At 46.0% G+C, this 20,242-nt stretch overlaps 1 long non-coding RNA gene across 1 annotated transcript; it reads left to right on the top strand.

Annotated features, from left to right (window-relative positions):
- The first annotated feature begins 11,399 nt into the window (after positions 1-11,399).
- Positions 11,400-18,793, top strand: LOC141153893 (uncharacterized). Its single transcript, XR_012247365.1, has 3 exons — positions 11,400-11,554; positions 16,044-16,181; positions 18,454-18,793. It is a non-coding gene; the product is annotated as an uncharacterized lncRNA (long non-coding RNA).
- Positions 18,794-20,242: the final 1,449 nt, after the last annotated feature.

Genomic DNA, 20,242 nt, shown 5'->3' with positions numbered 1-20,242 from the left:
ATACAGATGGGTAAGGAATTGGCTAAATGATAGGAAACAAAGGGTCGTCATAAATGGTTCATTCTCTAAACGGGATACAGTCAGCAGTGGAGTGCCGCAGGGATCTGTACTGGGAGCTGTGGGGGCCACAGGGATCTGTACTGGGAGCAGTGGGGGCCGCCGGGATCTGTACTGGGAGCAGTGGGGACCGCAGGGATCTGTACTGGGAGCAGTGGGGGCCGCAGGGATCTGTACTGGGAGCAGTGGGGGCCGCAGGGATCTGTACTGGGAGCAGTGGGGACCGCAGGGATCTGTACTGGGAGCAGTGGGAACTACAGGGATCTGTACTGGGAGCAGTGGGGACCCCAGGGATCTGTTATCGGGAGTAGTGGGGACAGCACAAATCTGTACTGGGAACAGTGGGACCGCAGGGATCTGTACTGGGAGCAGTGGGGGCCGCAGGGATCTATACTGGGAGCAGTGGGGACCACAGGGATCTGTACTGGGAGCAGTGGGGACCGCAGGGATCTGTACTGGGAGCAGTGGGTACTGCAGGGATCTGTACTGGGAGCAGTGGGGGCCGCAGGGATCTGTACTGGGAGCAGTGGGGGCCGCAGGGATCTGTACTGGGAGCAGTGGGGACTGCAGCGATCTGTACTGGGAGCAGTGGGAACTACAGGGATCTGTACTGGGAGCAGTGGGGACCCCAGGGATCTGTTATCGGGAGCAGTGGGGACAGCACGGATCTGTACTGGGAACAGTGGGACCGCAGGGATCTGTACTGGGAGCAGTGGGGGCCGCAGGGATATGTGCTAGGAGCAGTGGGGGCCGCAGGGATCTGTACTGGGAGCAGTGGGGACCGCAGGGATCTGTACTGGGAGCAGTGGGGACCGCAGGGATCTGTACTGGGAGCAGTGGGGACCAAAGGGATCTAAACTGGGAGCAGTGGGGACCGCAGGGATCTGTGCTAGGACTGATTCTTTTTACCTCTTTATTAATGACCATGTGGATGGGATCGAGAGTAAATTGTCAGTCTTTTCTGACGACACCAAACTATGTAGGATATTAAAATCTAATCTTGACATTACGATGTTGCAGAACGATCTGGATTAGATGACTGAATGGGCAAACACTCTGCAGATGAGATTTAATGTAGATAAATGTAGAGTTATGCACCGAGGACGGAGTAATCGTATTGCTGCTGTAAGGCAGCACTAGTCATCATAATGGGGGATACTCGCTGCACCGGGTAAATTAAGCACACGTGCAGTGTCCTTCCGGTATTTCTCAATTCAGCAGTTTATTATTGCACTTCATAAACCGCAGTTCACACATATAAATAAAGTCCACGAGCCTTTCCAGTGGCAGCTATGCCCACTTGGCTCCTGGTAAACTATAACACTTGGCTTCAGCAAACGATAACAATGTCCATATATCACAATGTCCATATAACGTACAGCTTTTACCTTTTGCAGGGTCTTAACGGTTCCAGGTTTAGTTTGCCACCACTTTCACTTTTAGGCTTCCCAGGTGGGGGTCTCCAGCCCTCGTACCTTCGAAGGCTACTGGTATGTTTTCACTCACATCCAGTCTGCGCCTTTCAGGACTCTTGTATGCCAAGCTGGCTCTCCCTCAAAGGTCACTGGCATCCACGCACAGGATCCAGGCTCGACCTTTCAGGCTGCCAGGCTTCACTCTCGGCCTCACTAGGCCTCACACGAACGGTGTCCCACACACATGGGGAACAGGCCTCATGCCTCTCACAGAACACACCTGTCTCCCATCAATCAGGGTTTATATATGCATCCCGTGCACACACACACACATACTGACAGGACCTTGCTGATTTCACAGTCATGTGATCAGACAGACATTCTGTGCGTGCAGGACCTGTGCTATGTCACAGTCATGTGACCAGTCACCTGTGGGGGAAGGTACATGGTCAGGAAAAACACATCCTGGACCATTACCGTAATGCCAGCAAGTCGCTGCATTACACTGCATACACATTCATTGAGAGTAAATGTAACAGTGGGGAAGGACGTAGCCTTCTTTTGGCACTGAAGTAGTTAAAGAAAGTGTTCCCGTAGTTAGACCTCTCTGAACTGTTGGTAGACCAAGCTAAGGGGTTAGCTTTAGTGGTCCAGTCAGTAGAGTAGAGGGGGAACTTAGTGCCCTGATCAAGCCTTGAGTGATATAGAGCTTGTTCCTGACATAATTCCTTGTGTGCTGCAGTACCTGTAAACAGCCACAAGATGCTACTGTCCTGGGTGCAGATGTCAGGTGGAGTCTGCTAGCAGCGTTACAGACAGTGATGGGTTAATGCTGTGTGATGACAGCTCACTGAGGGTGGGGACATTAGGAAAATCTCTGTTTAGTTTCCAGGATCAGGAAGTGATTCTTCAGTAAGAGATAGGATGTTGAACTGTGCGGGCAGCCTGACTATATAGTGGCTGCTAGGGTAGACGGGAGCTCCATACCCTCAGACAGTGGGATCACCAGTGTGAAAGTCTCCCTATGCAAGAGCAAGAGTCCTGTTAGCCGGCCGGAGAAACTCAAAGGAAGTATTGAGGACCCGGGGCACTTCTAGTCTGCAGGAAGCAGAGGAAGATAAATAGGACTCCAGGCTAAGACGTGGGGGAGAGATATCGGATCCAGATCACTGTTGGTATTGCAGAAGAGTCTCTTGGACTAGAGATTAGAGTCACAGAGATGCTTCACTTAAAGAGGGAACCAGGGCTGAAGATGTTGCCAGCGCCTGTGAGAGAGAGAATAACCTGTTGGGCCTTATCCTTTATATCTGCCTGTAAATACTGTACATATTCCTCTTCCCCAAGTAAAGTCCAAGTTATGGTTAAGAACCTTGTGTCCTCTGAATTTATTGCTGCCCTGGTCCCAGAAGAGAAATGCCTGGAGACAGCCATGATCGGATGGTTTGAAGTAAGTGGAGAGCACCACATACACAGCCACACATCAGAGGGAGGACACGAATTGTCTGTAGGGTGCCAGAGCGAGAGGGGGCTACAGCTCGCCCACGACTACCTCGCTGGGGCACCTTACATTTGGCGTAGTCGGCAGGATGCGAGCCCCTCGCATGAAGAAAGCGGGGAAGAGCCGACGCAGAACACTGATGAGAAAGTGTTGGAAGACATGCGGCCCAAGATGGCGGCCCGAAGCATGGATTCCAAGATGGTGACAATGGTGGTAAAGTCTGGGAGACGAACCGCCTATCGTGGGAGTGGACGGCGCCGGAGAGTGCGAAAAGATGTCCAGCCCCTACGAGTTCCGGCCCAAAGAAGGATGGGCCCAGCAGTGAAGATGCGTCCCAGGATGGGATGTCCAGTGAGGAAGAGGGCGCGGTGCAAAGTGAAGTCCGGCCCAGTGAGTATCAGTGCACACAGAGAAGGGGGCGCGGCTGCAGGCGGAGCTGCCGAGAGTGACGAGTGACGCGGCGGACACGTCAGAAAGCTGACCCAGGAAGAGGAGGAGTTGGACGCGCAGGACGCGTGTCACTGGTAAGCGACCAGCGCCATTTTCTGTCCAGCACACGAGAGGAAGGAGGTGCTGCGGTGGACGCTCTGAGAGAATGGCGACCGGAGGATCGGATGACCTGTCCGGAATGAACGCCGAGGAAGAGATCTTAGAGCTGAGTACCCCAGGGGCTGCAACCGAGAGTCGCTCACCCGCGGATGCTGCCCGTGAGTCCTTGCCCCCAGTGGCTGTCCAGTGGTCCACTAGGCCCGATCCGGAGCTGGGCCTGCTCGTCCATGAGTTCCGTATGTGGTGCTGGAGCCGGATGCCGGAAGACCCGTCCCCCTCGGCCGAGGATGGAGAACATCCCGGTGGGGCCGGAGCAACAACTGCAGCGGGGCTTGATGGAGTTGAGCAGCCTATACCCCAGCAGCCAGTTTCGCCTGTGGCGCCTGCCGCGACAGCTTCCACGGCGACAGGGGCCCCTAGGCCTAAAGTCCAAGTTATGGTTAAGAACCTTGTGTCCTCTGAATTTATTGCTGCCCTGGTCCCAGAAGAGAAATGCCTGGAGACAGCCGCGATCAGATGGTTTGAAGTAAGTGGAGAGCACCACATACACAGCCACACATCAGAGGGAGGACACGAATTGTCTGTAGGATGCCAGAGCGAGAGGGGGCTACAGCTCGCCCACGACTACCTCGCTGGGGCACCTTACATATACTCAGGACTACAGAACAGGCGAAGGACTTGGGTATTCTGGTTACAAGTAAGCTGAGCAGCAGTACTCAATGTCAAGCAGCTGCCGCAAAAGCAAACAAGATTTTAGAATGTATAAAAAGAGAGATAAAATCCTGCGATCCCAAGGTATTGTTACCCCTTTATAAATCACTGGTGAGGCCACATCTAGAATATGGGAAACAGTTTTGGGCTCCACATTTTTTTTTTTTTTTCAAACATCATTTTTATTAGGATTTTCAGAAAAGAAAAAACATATAAAGACATATGAACAATGCCAAAATGAACATTAATCAGGAGCCCGTACGCAGATCAGGCACATTGTATAATCAATAAATTGTGATTAGCTGGCACAACAAATAAACAAATATTAAGTATTAACAACTTACAGTCATGATTGTCAACAAAAGGAATTAAGTAAATATAAATAATTCGTGCTGATTATCTCCCATGTTTTAGTTTACGCGTAATAGTCCTAATTTGTTGTTTAGATCCTCTAGAACAGGGGTCTCAAACACGCGGCCCGCGGGCTGCATGCGGTCCCTGAGGCTGCTTTATGCGGCCCGCAGGCACAGACCCCTTGGTGATCCTGACCAGGTCCAGGAGGAGCCGCCGACAGCAGCGCTGAATTGCCACACAGAGACTGTCTCCCAGCACTGCATTTCCAATGCCAGCCGCTGGCCAATCAGAGGCCAGCAGCAGATATCTGCGTGTCGGCGCAGCGAGTATGACGTCATTGCCATATGCAGATGTCAGCTGCTGGCCTCTGATTGGCCGGCGGCTGGCATTGGAAATGCAGTGCTGGGAGACGGTCTCTGTGTGGCAATTCAGCGCTGCTGTCGGCGGCTCCTCCTGGACCAGGTCGGGATCGTCAAGGGGTCGGACTCTGTGGTGCCTGCGGGCCACATCTGCAGGAAGGCCGCCGAGGGAACGGAGGACAGGTGAGAATCATCTTTTTTTTTTTCTATTTTATGTGTGTGAAGAACAACACAGGGGGCACATAGCCACAAGAGGGGACCTGGATGGGACACATAGCCACAAGAGGGGACCTGGATGGGGCACATAGCCACAGGATGGGGACCTGGATGGGGCACATAGCCACAAGAGGGGACCTGGATGGGGCACATAGCCACAAGATGGGGACCTGGATGGGGCACAGAGCCACAAGATGGGGACCAGAGCCACAACATGGGGACCTGGATGGGGCACATAGCCACAAGATGGGGACCTGGATGGGGCACATAGCCACAAGAGGGGACCTGGATGGGGCACATAGCCACAAGATGGGGACCTGGATGGGGCACAGAGCCACAAGATGGGGACCAGAGCCACAACATGGGGACCTGGATGGGGCACATAGCCACAAGATGGGGACCTGGATGGGGCACATAGCCACAAGAGGGGACCTGGATGGGGCACATAGCCACAAGATGGGGACCTGGATGGGGCACATAGCCACAAGATGGGGACCTGGATGGGGCACAGAGCCACAAGAGGGGACCTGGATGGGGCACATAGCCACAAGATGGGGACCTGGATGGGGCACAGAGCCACAAGATGGGGACCTGGATGGGGCACAGAGCCACAAGATGGGGACCAGAGCCACAAGATGGGGACCTGGATGGGGAACATTGCCACAGGATGGGGACCTGGATGGGGCACATAGCCCCAAGATGGGGACCTGGATGAGGCACATTAGTACAAGATGGGCGCCAGGATGGGGAACGTTGCTACAGGATGGGGACCTGGATGGGGCACATAGCCACAGGATGGGGACCTGGATGGGGCACATTAGTACAAGATGGGGACTTGGATGGGGAACATTACTACAAGATGTTTTCCATTATTACTATATGATGCTAATTGTAAGACAATATTACTGTATGTGGCCAATTGGGGGAAATAAAATTGTAAAAAAAATAAAAAATAAAATAAAGCATGAAAAAATATTGGGCACTAAAAATGCTGTTTTATATGTAAACTAAAGTAAACACAAAAAAGTGCACGTTTATTATCGCCACATCCATAACGACCCAAACCATAAAAAAATAAACACGGCAAAAATGTTTAAAAAGTGTATACAAAAAAAATGGTATCACTAAAAATGTCACATTGAACAAAGAATGCGGCCCCCCAAATTCAAATTTTTTCCATGTGCGGCCCATATACCCAGCCGAGTTTGAGACCCCTGCTCTAGAATATACTATTCTGTAGAAGTAAATGGTTCGACAATTTTATTTTTTTCAGTCAGAGAGCAACATGTTATAATAAACTGTCTCCATTTTGACAAACATTTGCCAGCCTGTTGTTCCTTGTTACTGAGGGCATCTAGTTGTTCTACTCCCATAAAGTGTTTCAGTTGGATTATCAGCTCTGCTATGGGGGGAATGTTAGGGTCTAGCCAGTGTTTGAGTAGCTGTTTTTTTGCCAGGAAGAGTAGAGTATGGAGCATTTTTTTTTTGTTATTTTGTAGTGATTCTCTGGGTTACTCCAATAATGTAGTAGGGCAAAGTATTGAGAGAGGGTGTCCTCTGGACCCCATATAGTATTCATCAAATCTGAAACCTGATCCCAATATACTGTTGAATCGGTGCAGGACCATAGGCCGTGCATAAGGTCAGAGTATGGATGATGACACTTAGGGAATGCAATTAGTCTATTTGATAATGGATCTTTGTTCGGTATATTAAATGCGTATATGGCCTCATGTATTATTTTATATTGAGTTTCTCTCCATGTTTCATTTATAATGTATTTTCTAAATATCTTCCAGCCTAGTCTGATCTTAGTGGGAATTTCAACGTCTTCCAATTGTTGCTTCCAATATTTAAAGAAAATGTCAGGGTGTATCTTTAACAAATTAGATTTCATAACCGAATAAAGACTAGATATTGAGGGGGTACCTGTTGGGGATAGTAGAATGAAGTCCAATTCATTTTGGGAAGTCTCGAAAATAACATCCCTTAAGTTTGACATAACGGAAAGTCTGATTTGTTCATATTGAAAGCCTTGTTGGAGAGGTAGACCATACTTATCCATACACTCTGGGTATGTCAACCATCTCTGATCGGTTGGATGGAGGAGATGAGATATGTTATCTATACCTGCTTGTTGCCATTTAAAAAATAATTTGTTCTCAATGCCCTGTGGAAATTCTGGACTCCACCATAGCGGCAGCTGCTTAGAAATTCTGAAAGAAAGGCCATATACAAAAAATTTACTGTACACAGGTGACATAACTGGACCAACTATGCATCGAAAACCCAAGTATATATAGATTCATGTAAACAGTGTAATCCAGTATTGACATATGTTATCACCCACACATACAAACTGAAAAATTCCATTAATGAAAAGTAAATAGATATACAAATATCCCTACCTTCTGCAGAGTGTGATGCCAAGCCCCGACGCGCGTTTCGATGTCATGCCTATGTCTGGGGGGTGACATCACATCTGCAGAGACATCTATTTAAATATGCTTATATTAAAGTATTACTAACTTTGAACATGAATCACCTATTTAAATTGGTCCATATTGTCACAGCCAATTGTCATTCATGTATCTCAGACCAACAGGATCCCACTGCACTGATGTAATGAGTAGAACACCAGTGCTAATAGGTGCACACCGCGATAACTAAAGCCCATTCCCCGGGGTGCATCATCAGTGACAGTGCGGCCTTGTGACCCAGGTCCCCGCCCACATAGAACTGTACATTTTAACAGTGCAGTGCCTGTGAAAAATAGTTTTAATTCAAATGCAAATGAGGGTGCTCTGGGGCACCTTTGGTGAGCACTTTTACACCCTATCAATTTGCATTTTGGGAATAACTCTGCTTCTAATTGACCAACTAAGTCAATGCTGCCTGAACTCAGCCCATGAGCAGCGAGTGTAGCGAGCGAGCAGACTCACTTTAAGGGTCTTTTTTTTTATTTAAATGCAAGTAGTTTTGGCTAAAATAATTTTTGTACTAGGGTTTAATTAATAAACTATTTTACTTGTTCAGCCCCCATGTATTAATGTGTCATAAACACATTGCTACAAAGGCTCTAGTACAGGGGTCTCAAACTCGGCTTTGCATACGGGCCGTACATGGAAAAATTTGAATTTGGGGGACCGCATTCTTTGCAGGTCAAAGTGACATTTTTAGTGATATCTTTTTTTTTTGTATACACCTTTTGAACATTTTTGCCGTGTTTATTTTATTTTTTTATAGCTCAGGTCGCAATGGATGTGGCGATAATAAACGTGCACTTTTTTGTGTTTAGTTTATATATAAAACAGCATTTTTAGTGCCAAAATATTTTTCATGCTTTATTTTATTTTATTTTTTTAACTTTTACAATTTTGTTTCCCCCAATTGGCCACATACATTAATATTGTCTTACAATTAGCACCATATAGTAATTCTGGCAAACATCTTGCAGTAATGTGTCCCCCATCCAGGTCCCCATACTGTGGCTGTGTCCCCCATACAGGTCCCCATACTGTGGCTGTGTCCCCCATCCAGGTCCCCATACTGTGGCTGTGTCCCCCATCCAGGTCCCCATCCTGTGGCTGTGTCCCCCATCCAGGTCCCCATACTGTGGCTAGGTCCCCCATCCAGGTCCCCATACTGTGGCTAGATACCCCATCCAGGTCCCCATACTGTGGCTATGTCCCCCATCCAGGTCCCCATATTGCGGCTATGTCCCCCATCCAGGTCCCCATATTGTGGCTATGTCCCCCATCCAGGTCCCCATATTCTGCCTATGTCCCCATCCAGGTCCCCATATTGTAGATATGCCCCCATCCAGGTCCCCGTAGATATGTCCCCATATTGTAGATAGCCACAATATGGGGACCTGGATGGTGACATATCTACAATATGGGGACCTGGATGGGGACATACCTACAATATGGGGAACTGGATGGGGACATACCTACAATATGGGGACCTGGATGGTGACATTGATGGTCACCATCCAGGTCCCCATATTGTGGCTATGTCACCATCCAGGACCCCATGTTGTAGCTATGTCCCCATCAATGTACCCATTCTGTGGCTATGTCCCCATATTGTGGCTATGTCCCCATCAATGTCCCCACGTTGTGGCTATGTCCCCATGTTGTGGCTATGTCCCCCATCCCCATCTACAATATGGGGACCTGGATGGGGACATACCTACAATATGGATATCTGGATGGGGACATACCTACAATATGGGGACCTGGATGGGGACATACCTACAATATGGGGACCTAGATGGTGACATTGATGGTCACCATCTAGGTCCCCATATTGTGGCTATGTCCCCATGCTGTGGCTATGTCCCCATGTTGTGGCTATGTCCCCATCAATGTACCCATGCTGCGGCTATGTCCCCATGTTGTGGCTATGTCCCCATCAATGTCCCCATGTTGTGGCTATGCCCCCATGTTGTGGCTATGTCCCCCATCCCCATCTACAATATGGGGACCTGGATGGGGACATACCTACAATATGGGTATCTGGATGGGGACATACCTACTATATGAGGACCTGGATGGGGACATACCTACAATATGGGGATCTGGATGAGGACATACCTACAATATGGGGACCTGGATTGGGGACATACCTACAATATGGGGACCTAGATGGTGACATACTGTAGATATGTCCCCATATTGTAGATATGCCCCCATGAAGGTCCCCATATTGTGGCAATGTTCCCATCCAGGTTCTTGTATTGTGGCTATGTCCCCATCCAGGTCCCCATATTGTGGCTGTGTCCCCATCAATGTCCCCATGTTGTGGCTATGTCCCCATCAATGTGCTTATGTTGTGGCTATGTCCCCATCAATGTCGCCATGCTGTGGCTATGTCCCCATCAATGTCGCCATGCTGTGGCCATATCCCCATTGATGTCGCCATGCTGTGGCTATGCTCCTATGGATGTCCCCATTGATGTCACCATGCTGTCGCTATGTCCCCATGTTGTGGCTCTGTCCCCATCGATGTCCCCATGCTGTGGCTATGTCCCTATGTTGTGGTTATGTCCCCCATCCAGGACCCCATGCTGTGGCTATATCCCCATCAATGTCCCCATGCTGTGGCTATGTCCCCATGTTGTGGCTATGTCCCCCATCCAGGACCCCATGCTGTGGCTATGTCCCCATCAATGTCCCCATGCTGTGGCTATGTCTCCATGTTGTGTCTATGTCCCCCATCCATGACCCCATGCTGTGGCTATGTCCCCATTAATGTCCCCATGTTGTGGCTATGTCCTCATCAATGTCCCCATGCTGTGGCTATGTCCCCATGCTGTGGCTATGTCCCCTATTGTGCTGTTCTTCAAACACAGAGAAAAAAAAAAAAGATGATTCTCACCTGTCCTCCGTTCCCTTGACGTCCTTTCTGCACATGAGGCCTGCAGGCTCCACAGAGTCAGACCCTTTGACGATCCTGACCTGGACCAGGAGGCGCCGCCGACAGCATCGCTGCATTGAGGCGCACTGCGCGCAGAGACAGTCTCCCAGCACAGCATTAACAATGCCAGCCGCTGGCCAGTCAGAGGCCAGCAGCTGATATCTGTGCATGGCAGTGACGTCATACGCCGCTGCGCCGGCACGCAAATGTCAGCTGCTGGCCTCCGATTGGCCAGCGGCTGGCATTGGTAATGCTGTGCTGGGAGACTGTCGGCGGCTCCTCCTGGACCAGGTTGGGATCGTCAAGGGGTCTGACTCTGTGGTGCCTGCGGGCCCCATAAAGCAGCCTCAGGGGCCGCATGTGGCCCGCGGCCCGCGTGTTTGAGGCCTCTGCTCTAGTACATACATTTTATTTATGACTCTAAGTGAACCATTATCAACCGCTGTACATATTTTGTATATTTGCACCCGTCACTCCATCAGTCACTTCTACAGATAATGTCAATATTGTCTCCAAATGAAACCAACTAAGCTCCCTGATAACTAGGGGGTGTAACCATGAAAACAAATAGGTCTTAAGTAATAGTAGTCATTTACATGCCACATCTTACTTTAATTTGTTACAGGAAAATAGGGAGTATGTAACAACGACAAATCATATAATTTACTTAGCAAAACATCGGTATCAGCAATTCCATGCAAATTTACCTCTGTGGAGAAATCTGCCTCTCTGCAGATTCCAGAAAATCAGGTTTCTCCATCACCTCGTGTGTTAAGTAATACATATTGGGAGTAGCTTTGTTAAGAATTAACATGTAGCGATGATTAGGCAACTCCCTGTTTTCCTTATTACGGGCATATATAAAGTCATGAAGTCACTGGGCATCAACGGCAAGATGACACGGATTGTGCTGCTAACCCTATGTGCCATCCTAGCAGACCTAGCCTCCGGATATGTTATTAGGAAACCCGAGGGTGAGCATACGACATCACAGCCATACTTACATGGAGATTAGATGCTAGATTTATGAATGTGGACCATCTCGAAATTGTGCCTCATGCAGAGTCTTAGTGCATCATTAATGTTTTATGTTGTTTTCCCTTCAATTCATTTTTGCATTTTGCTATTGATATTTTGTATGTATTTTAGAACTTTTATGGTTCTCCAATGGGAGAGGGGATGTAGCTAAAGGGAGCAGGCGGGGCAGCTGGAGGGGGGGGTAAGTAACTCTGCCTCAGCCAAGGAAAAAGCTAAAGGGCTAACTAAATCTTTGCCCCATGTAGAAAAAAACCTAAGGCCATGTTCACACTAGGCGTCTTTTTCAGAGGTTTTTTATGCAAAGTTTCAGCTGCATTTTACAGTACCAGCAAAGTCTATGAGATTTCAGAATTCTCATGCACACACATTGGTTTTTGTGTCATCACTATTTTGTTCTTTGCATTTTTTTGCACAATAGAGCATGTCACTTCTTTCAGCTTTTTTTTCAGCGTTTTTCACCCATTTAAAGTAATGGGTGGTGAAAAAACGCTGAAGAAACACCTAGTGTGAACATAGCTATCAGGTTTTGCTGTGTTTTTAGTGAAAAAAGCAAGTAGAGCAATATGTGAAACTCATTTATTTTTGTGATTTTACCAAGTTTACCATCTTGTCTTGGTCACCTGAGATGGCAGTTTGGAATAGGACAGTTTAATTAAATTAGTGATGTGTAAAAAAGTAAACATTGGTTGAGCTAGGTGTGATATTGAACAATACCTGGGGACCACAGTGGTGTGAAATTGAACTGTTCCTGAGCAACTCAATGGTAGACCTTAGTGTGAAAATAAAGAGTGTCCTACAAACTCAATGAACTGCCAGTGTCTTAGGTAAACTATTCCAGACCAATTCACCTGCCCCTATTGTTACATTTGAAATTCTGGTTAATATGGCTTCACATATGTCTTGCATTGGAGACCTGTATTCATGCTTCTGTGGTGGATGCAAAGATGAACTTTGGAATGCTGAAAAACGCATCAAAACCTGCGTTTGTCACCCAGCTTCTTTCCTGGCAAGAGATCAGGTTTTGCTGCAGAAAAAAAACGCTGAAAATACGCCTAGTGTGAACATACCTTAAGGTAATGTGCACACAAGGCCTGTGTCAGGCAGATTCTGCCTGGAACATGGCTGAAAAAAAAGCTTAAAAAATTCCAAAAACAGTGAATATATGCACAGCAATGTTTAAATGGCTTCTAGAAATCTGGTTTTCTGTTTTAGAGAAATTTGTTGTGGAAATTGTATGCTAATGAGTTGCAAGTACCTCGGCGGCAGGCACTGCACTTACAGCTCTCCTGCCTCTCTCTTTTTCCTGCTTTACAGGTCACTTCGCAAGTGCCATCAGTGCCTGGGGTGACGCATGCTCAGGAAGATCCTCGTGACATCACAAGATTCAGTGTACCGACCTGCGCATGTGCCACCTAAGGCACTGCTGGTACTTGAGAGTGATCTGGGTAAGGGAAGGCAGCTCACTGAGACAAGAGTGACCTGTCAATCAGAGTCAGGAGGCAGGCAGTGGGCGGGGAATAGGGAGAGAGGCAGGAGAGCTGGAAGTACAGTGCCCGCCCCCGCTGCACTTGGGGCTCATTAACATATAGCCAATAACGCTGGATTTTTCTAAAACGGAGAAATGGATTAATACAGACTTGCTAAGGAATTACTCAGCATTAAAGGTCCTTTACATACATGCCATTAGGTTGGGGTATAAAATCCTGATGACAGGTTCCCTGCTTTTTCTTTCTCCTCTTTCATTTTTTTCCTCCACTTCCTGCAATAGCCATAACTTTTTTTTATTCACCCGTCGACATAGCCATGTGAGATCTTGTTTTTTTTGCGGGACAAATTACAGTTTTGAATGGTAAAACGTATTTTTCAATACAATGTACTATAAAACGGGAAACAAAGAACATGTGGGATGAAATGGTGAAAAAAATGAATGCCACCACTGATTCTTGTTTTTTTGGGCGTTCATCGACCGGGAAATTTAATCCTCGATTGCGACAAACTTGAAAAGTTTTTTTTTAATTAAGTGATGAAAAAAGTGTGAAAGTTTGTAAAAAAAACAAAAAACATTTTGATTTGTGTTGCCATTTTACAAGATCCATCATTTTTTTCAGTCGAAGGAGTTGTGAGAGGGCTTATTTTTTTTGCGTTGCGAGCTGACAGTACTGAGCCAGAATGGAAAGCAACTGAGTCATCGTGATTCCTAAGTCTGAAGCTATGTCCACATTGATTTTTTTTTTCAAAATTGATGAGTTTTTCAAGTGGAAACAACTTGAGCAAAGGCTCCTTGTTGGAGTTTTTTTATTTCCTGAAGAGGTTTTGAAAGAGTTTTTTTCTCTCCTAAAGAGTGTTTTTTTGCAGCCTATTGATTGGACATTGCCTAGATAGGAATGAATTGTATCAGGATCTTCCTAGTGATCAACCTCCTTTTTTCCCACCAAGCGCTTTTCAAAACCTTAAGCGAGAAAAAAATTGCTAAAACGATTGAACATCGGACCGGCTAGTCATGTTATAATAGAGATGAATAGGAAGAATCTTTCAAGTGTTTTTTTGAGTGATTTTCAGGGGAGTTTTTTTTAGGAGGTTTTGGAGCAAGAAACTCTCCAAATTCTGTTCCAAATCTTAAAACTCCTCAAAAGGAGTTTCTGCCCAGTTTCCTCTCAAAAACTCAGCCAAAAGCCAGTTTTTATTTTTTTAATGAACTTCCTCTAAAATCTCAGTGTGCACATAACTCTAGGGGTTGTCTCTGAAGACGCATTCCCACTTAAAGAGATAGAGCCCCGTTTGATTTTGCACTGATTGCATGTAAGACAAGATTATACATGTAGACATTAAAGATGGAGTCATGACTGCTTACAAAAGATCTTCCATTGTGTGTAGCCGTGACTCATCTGGAACACGGTGACATGGGCATTGCCCATAATTATAAATGCCAAGCCACAATGGGTTGGGTTATATATGAATGTAACCTTTATATGCCACATAAAAAAAACAGATGGCATCTTTAACTTTACTGGAAAAAAAATGTATCTCCATTCAACTTTGTAATTTACAAGGTGGATTTTGAAGCGTATTCTTCTCCAAAATCCATGTTAAAAACCGCTTCAAAACCTTTTTTTTTAATAATTGCCCCAGAGTTTTTGGCAAGCTGTTTTTCAACTTCTAAAAACAGTTTTTTTAAAGAGTTTTTGGAGCAGAAACTGGATTTGTTCACAAAGGTTCTTTATGCTGGGTTTTCAGAGCAGAAACTTAATGGAAACTCCAAGTTTTTAAGCTTTTTTGAAACTTGGAAGAGGATTTGGAGATCTTTCGCTCAGTTTCTGCTCCAAAAACTCCTAAAAAAACGTACTCTGTACATAGTTCTGCTTTTTTTTAAGGAAACCAAGCAGAACCTCCTACTTTTTGAGCAGTTTTGCATTTTCGAAGAGAATTTTAAGAGTTTCTTCTTCAAAAAATCCTTGAAAAACTCAATGTGCACATAGGATAGCTGAAAAGAAAGTGTGCGGAAACTCTCCAAATCCTCCTCCAAATCCCAAAACTCTTCAAAAACGAGTTTCCGCTTAGTGGCTATGTACACACTGAGTCTTTTTTGATGAGTTTTTTAAAGCAAACTGAGCAGAACTTCCAAATTTATGCAAAAATTTAAGTCTCCTCTTGAAAAACTCCATGTGCACATATCCAGTTTCTGCTTAAAAAATTGTTGTTTTTTTTTTACACGTTTCCAAAAACACATTAAAAAAACAAAAACAATGACAAAAACTTGCATTTTGGTACAATTTACTCCCCAGAAAGTGTACTAAAGAATTAAAAGTCACATAGTAAGAAAATATGGAAAAAAAGAGATGTGCAGTATCGGCACATTTTCCCATTCAAATAAATGGGAAGCCTGTTGGATTTTAAGCGCTTTTAATGTGGATTTTAGCGCGTCAAAAACCGTGTCAAAAATGTGAACACAGACCTTCCGGTTTTAAAGGGAAACTTGAATATATTGAACGTGGTATTGTTTTTTTCCCTCTCCAAATTAGCAGAAGTCCCCCGACCTGAGAGAACACTCTGGCAGCTCTACTTCCAGCTTCTCCTTAAAGAGAAAGTATTAAATGTTGTCAACGTTTTTTTCATATCGCAATCTGTGTTAAAAAATAATTAAATCTTGCAATTCTCACACTGGCCACTGGGGATATTTTAGACTCCTGTTGTGCATATAAGACTTTTCAGCAGTCTCATTATCATCAGAGGCAGGATGACAAGGACAAGTAACACCTCTATACACAGCTGATAACACAGGATCCTATTTATATATATATATATATATATATATATATATATATATATATATATATACACAAATATATATTCTTAATAATTGTCAAGTTATTTTACAGGGGATGTTTCCTCAAAAAAATAAAATCGAAATAAAATGTATTTCCGTAGGAGAATGTCCTCGTGCTTTGCTAAATGTTCGCTGCCTTTCCAAAGCTGGTTATGGTTGTAATACAATGAATACCTGCAAATGGAACGAGAAATGCTGTTTCGATGGATGTAATCATCTGTGCATGAAGATTTCTGGAGGTAAAGGAACAAAAATTTTAATAGAAAAAAAAAAACTCTGACCCCGCTGCTCCTCTGCAGTTGCTCCAGGGGTCCTCACCAGTCTTGTTGGCTTTTTCTATAATGATGACGCTCAATAAGTGACAGTCTCAGTCAATCACTGATCTCAGGAAGCTCCACTAAGGCCAGTGATTGGATGTAGCTCAGCTCATATTTATTTTAATGGGCATTTATCTGCAGTACCAAAAACAGCCACTAGACAATGGATAGACCAAACAGCTTATCAATGGGCTTTTGGGGAGATTGGATCGGGTCAAAGACAAGGAGAGGAATAAAGAACGTAGAAAAAAAGAATGTTCTGGAAACAGCGCCACTGATGTATACAGGCCACGTGTAGCATTGTAGATCATCCACAAAAAGTAATCGTGGATAACTGTCAATAACAGATACCACCTATAGACAAGACTGGTGCTGTTTATGGAAAAGTGGACCCTTTAATAATCTAAAGAAACAACAACACTTTTGACATTTTGCAGAAGTGGGAGTCATTTTCACTGATTTGTCTTGAGATGTCACAAATGATGTCACCTCCTTTCTAAGGAGAAGTGTAGCAAGAGATATGGATGGGGTCATAGGCAGATAGGATAGGGCTGCAGCTGGAAGAGAGACGAGTGGGCTGTAGCCGGAAGTGAGATGGGTGGGCTGCAGCTGGAAGAGAGACGAGTGGGCTGAAGCCGGAAGAGAGACGAGTGGGCTGAAGCCGGAAGAGAGACGAGTGGGCTGCAGTAGGAAGAGAGACGAGTGGGCTGCAGTAGGAAGAAAGACGAGCAGACTGCTGTAGGAAGTGAGACGAGCAGGCTGCAGTAGGAAGAGAGACGGGTGGGCTACAGTAGGAAGAGAGACGAGTAGGCTGCAGTAGGAAGAAAGACGAGCAGACTGCTGTAGGAAGTGAGACGAGCAGGCTGCAGTAGGAAGAGAGACGAGTAGGCTGCAGTAGGAAGTGAGACGAGTAGGCTGCTGTAGGAAGTGAGACGAGTAGGCTGCAGTAGGAAGAGAGACGAGTGGGCTGCAGTAGGAAGAGAGACGAGTGGGCTGCAGTAGGAAGAGAGACGAGTGGGCTGCAGTAGGAAGAGAGACGAGTGGGCTGCAGTAGGAAGAGAGACGAATAGGCTGCAGTAGGAAGAGAGACGAGTGGGCTGCAGTGGGAAGAGAGACGAGTGGGCTGCAGTAGGAAAAGAGACGAGTAGGCTGCAGTAGGAAAAGACGAGTAGGCTGCAGTAGGAAGAGAGACGAGTGGGCTTTAGTAGGAAGAGAGATGAATAGGCTGCAGTAGGAAGAAAGACGAGTGGGTTGCAGTAGGAAGAGAGATGAATAGGCTGCAGTAGGAAGAGAGACGAGTAGGCTGCAGTAGGAAGAGAGACAAGTAGGCTGCAGTAGGAAGAGACAAGTGGGCTGCAGTAGAAAGAGAGACGAATAGGCTGCAGTAGGAAGAGAGACGAGTGGGCTGCAGTAGAAAGAGAGACGAATAGGCTGCAATAGGAAGAGAGACGAGTGGCTGCAGTAGGAAGAGAGACGAATGGGCTGCAGTAGGAAGAAACACAAGCGGGCTGCAGTAGGAAGTGAGATGAGTAGGCTGCAGTAGGAAGAGAGACGAGTAGGCTGCAGTAGAAAGAAAAACGAGTAGGCTGCAGTAGGAAGAGAGACGAGTAGGCTCCAGTAGGAAGAGAGACGAGTAGGCTGCAGTAGGAAGAGAGACAAGTGGGCTGCAGTAGGAAGAGAGACAAGTGGGCTGCAGTAGGAAGAGAGACATGTAGGCTGCAGTAGGAAGAGAGACAAGTAGACTGCAGTAAGAAGTGAGACGGGCGGGCTGCAGTAGGAAGAGAGAAGTGTAGGCTGCAGTAGGAAGAGAGACGAGTAGGCTGCAGTTGGAAGAAAGACGAGTAGGCTGCAGTAGGAAGAGAGAGGGGTGGGCTGCAGCCAGAAGAGATGGGTGGGCTGCAGTAGGAAGTGAGATGGGTGGGCTGCAGTAGGAAGTGAGATGGGTGGGCTGCAGCCAGAAGAGAAGCGGGTGGGCTGCAGTAGGAAGAGAGACAGGTGGGCCGCAGCAGGAAGCGAGACGGGTGGGTGGGCCGCAGCAGGAAGCGAGACGGGTGCGTGGCAGCAGCTATGCAAGGACCAAAGAGAAAGCAGCCGAGTATAAAATACAGTCACAGGGATTTTATCTATAAAGGGCCATAAAGCCTGTGATTTTTGATTGTGTACATTATAGTAACATTATTGTGCTTTTTTGCAGGGATCCGTCCTGTCTTCACAATTCCTCCTTTCTATGGACCTTTTCGGCCCGTCCCCACAATTCGTCCTTTGTATAGACCTGTTCGCCCTCCAGTTAAACCGTATTTTCCTTTCCCATATGATAAATACCCTCCACCAGGTTATGTGCCCGATTTTCCCGGAGTGTTATATCCCGCAATAGATCCACCCAACTATTACCCAGACAATGGTTTTCCCGTCTTCCCTGGAGGATATAATGATTTCCCATGATAACTATTGTCATCGATAGTATTTTGGACCTTTCTGTACAATCATAAAGGTGTTTGTAAACTTCCAGAATGAATAAATGACTTGATTCTCAAGATCAGAATATTTTCTAATGAAATACTCAGGGTGTGAATTCCACCCAGTGCCGCTCCAGCTACTGGGGCACTACAACTCCCAGTGTAAACTGCGTCTGCTTCTTTATCCTTATACAAAGGAGACCCCTGCAATTACCACCTCAAATACTTAAGCTCCAAGCTCAGGAATAGGTTTTTCATGTCGGTGGCATCACAATCCGCCTTGTAGACAAGCAGAAGAGTCGATGACACCAGCCTAACGTCGAAGGCATACATGTCAAACTCTGGCCAGGTGTGCCAAATCTGGCCCTCAAGGTGGTTTTATTTATCCCGCGACACCAGAACCATCACCCCTATGTGGGGCCCATTATACTGTATGGAGGACTATGTGGGGCACATTATACTGTATGGAGGACTATGTGAGCCATTATAGTGTATGGAGGACTATGTGAGGCCATTATACGGTATGGAGAACTACAACCCCTGGCAAAAATTATGGAATCACCGGGCTCGGAGGATGTTCATTCAGTTGTTTAATGTTGTTGAAAAAAAGCAGTTCACAGACATGGCACAAAACTAAAATCATTTCAAATGGCAATTTTAGGGCTTCAAGAAACACTAAAAGAAATCAAGATAAAAAATGTGGTACTCAGTAAGGGTAATTTTTTCAGACCAAGAAGAGGGAAAAAATTATGGAATCACTCAATTCTGAGGAAAAATTTATGGAATCACCCTGTAAATTTTCATTTCCAAAACGAACACCTGCATCAAATTAGATCTGCTCGTTAGTCTGCATCTAAAAAGGAGTGATCACACCTTGGAGAGCTGTTGCACCAAGTGGACTGACATGAATCATGGCTCCAACATGAGAGATGTCAATTGAAACAAAGGAGAGGATTATCAAACTCTTAAAAGAAGGTAAATCATCATGCAATGTTGCAAAAGATGTTGGTTGTTCACAGTCAGATGTGTCTAAAATCTGGACCAAATACAAACAACATGGGAAGGTTGTTAAAGGCAAACATACTGGTAGACCAAGGAAGACATCAAAGCGTCAAGACCGGAACCTTAAAGCAATATGTCTCCAAAACAGGAAATGCACAACAAAATAAAACAAATGAGGAACGAATGGGAGGAAACTGGAGTCAATGTCTGTGACCGAACTGTAAGAAACAGCCTAAAGGAAATGGGATTTACATACAGTAAAGCTAAGCATAAGCCATCATTAACACCTAAACAGAGAAAAACAAGGTTACAATGGGCTAAGGAAAAGCAATCGTGGACTGTGGATGACTGGATGAAAGTCATATTCAGTGATGAATCGCGAATCTGCATTGGGCAAGGTGATGATGCTGGAACTTTTGTTTGGTGCCGTTCCAATGAGATTTATAAAGATGACTGCATGAAGAGAACATGCAAATTTCCACAGTCATTGATGATATGGGGCTGCATGTCAGGTAAAGGCACTGG

The sequence above is a fragment of the Phyllobates terribilis genome, unplaced genomic scaffold, assembly GCF_046119375.1.
Source record: "Phyllobates terribilis strain yellow unplaced genomic scaffold, ASM4611937v1 Scaffold_7__3_contigs__length_470593459, whole genome shotgun sequence".
Lineage (NCBI taxonomy): Eukaryota > Metazoa > Chordata > Amphibia > Anura > Dendrobatidae > Phyllobates > Phyllobates terribilis.
Note: the sequence above shows the minus strand (reverse complement) of the source record. Positions and strands in the feature narration are given on the sequence as shown.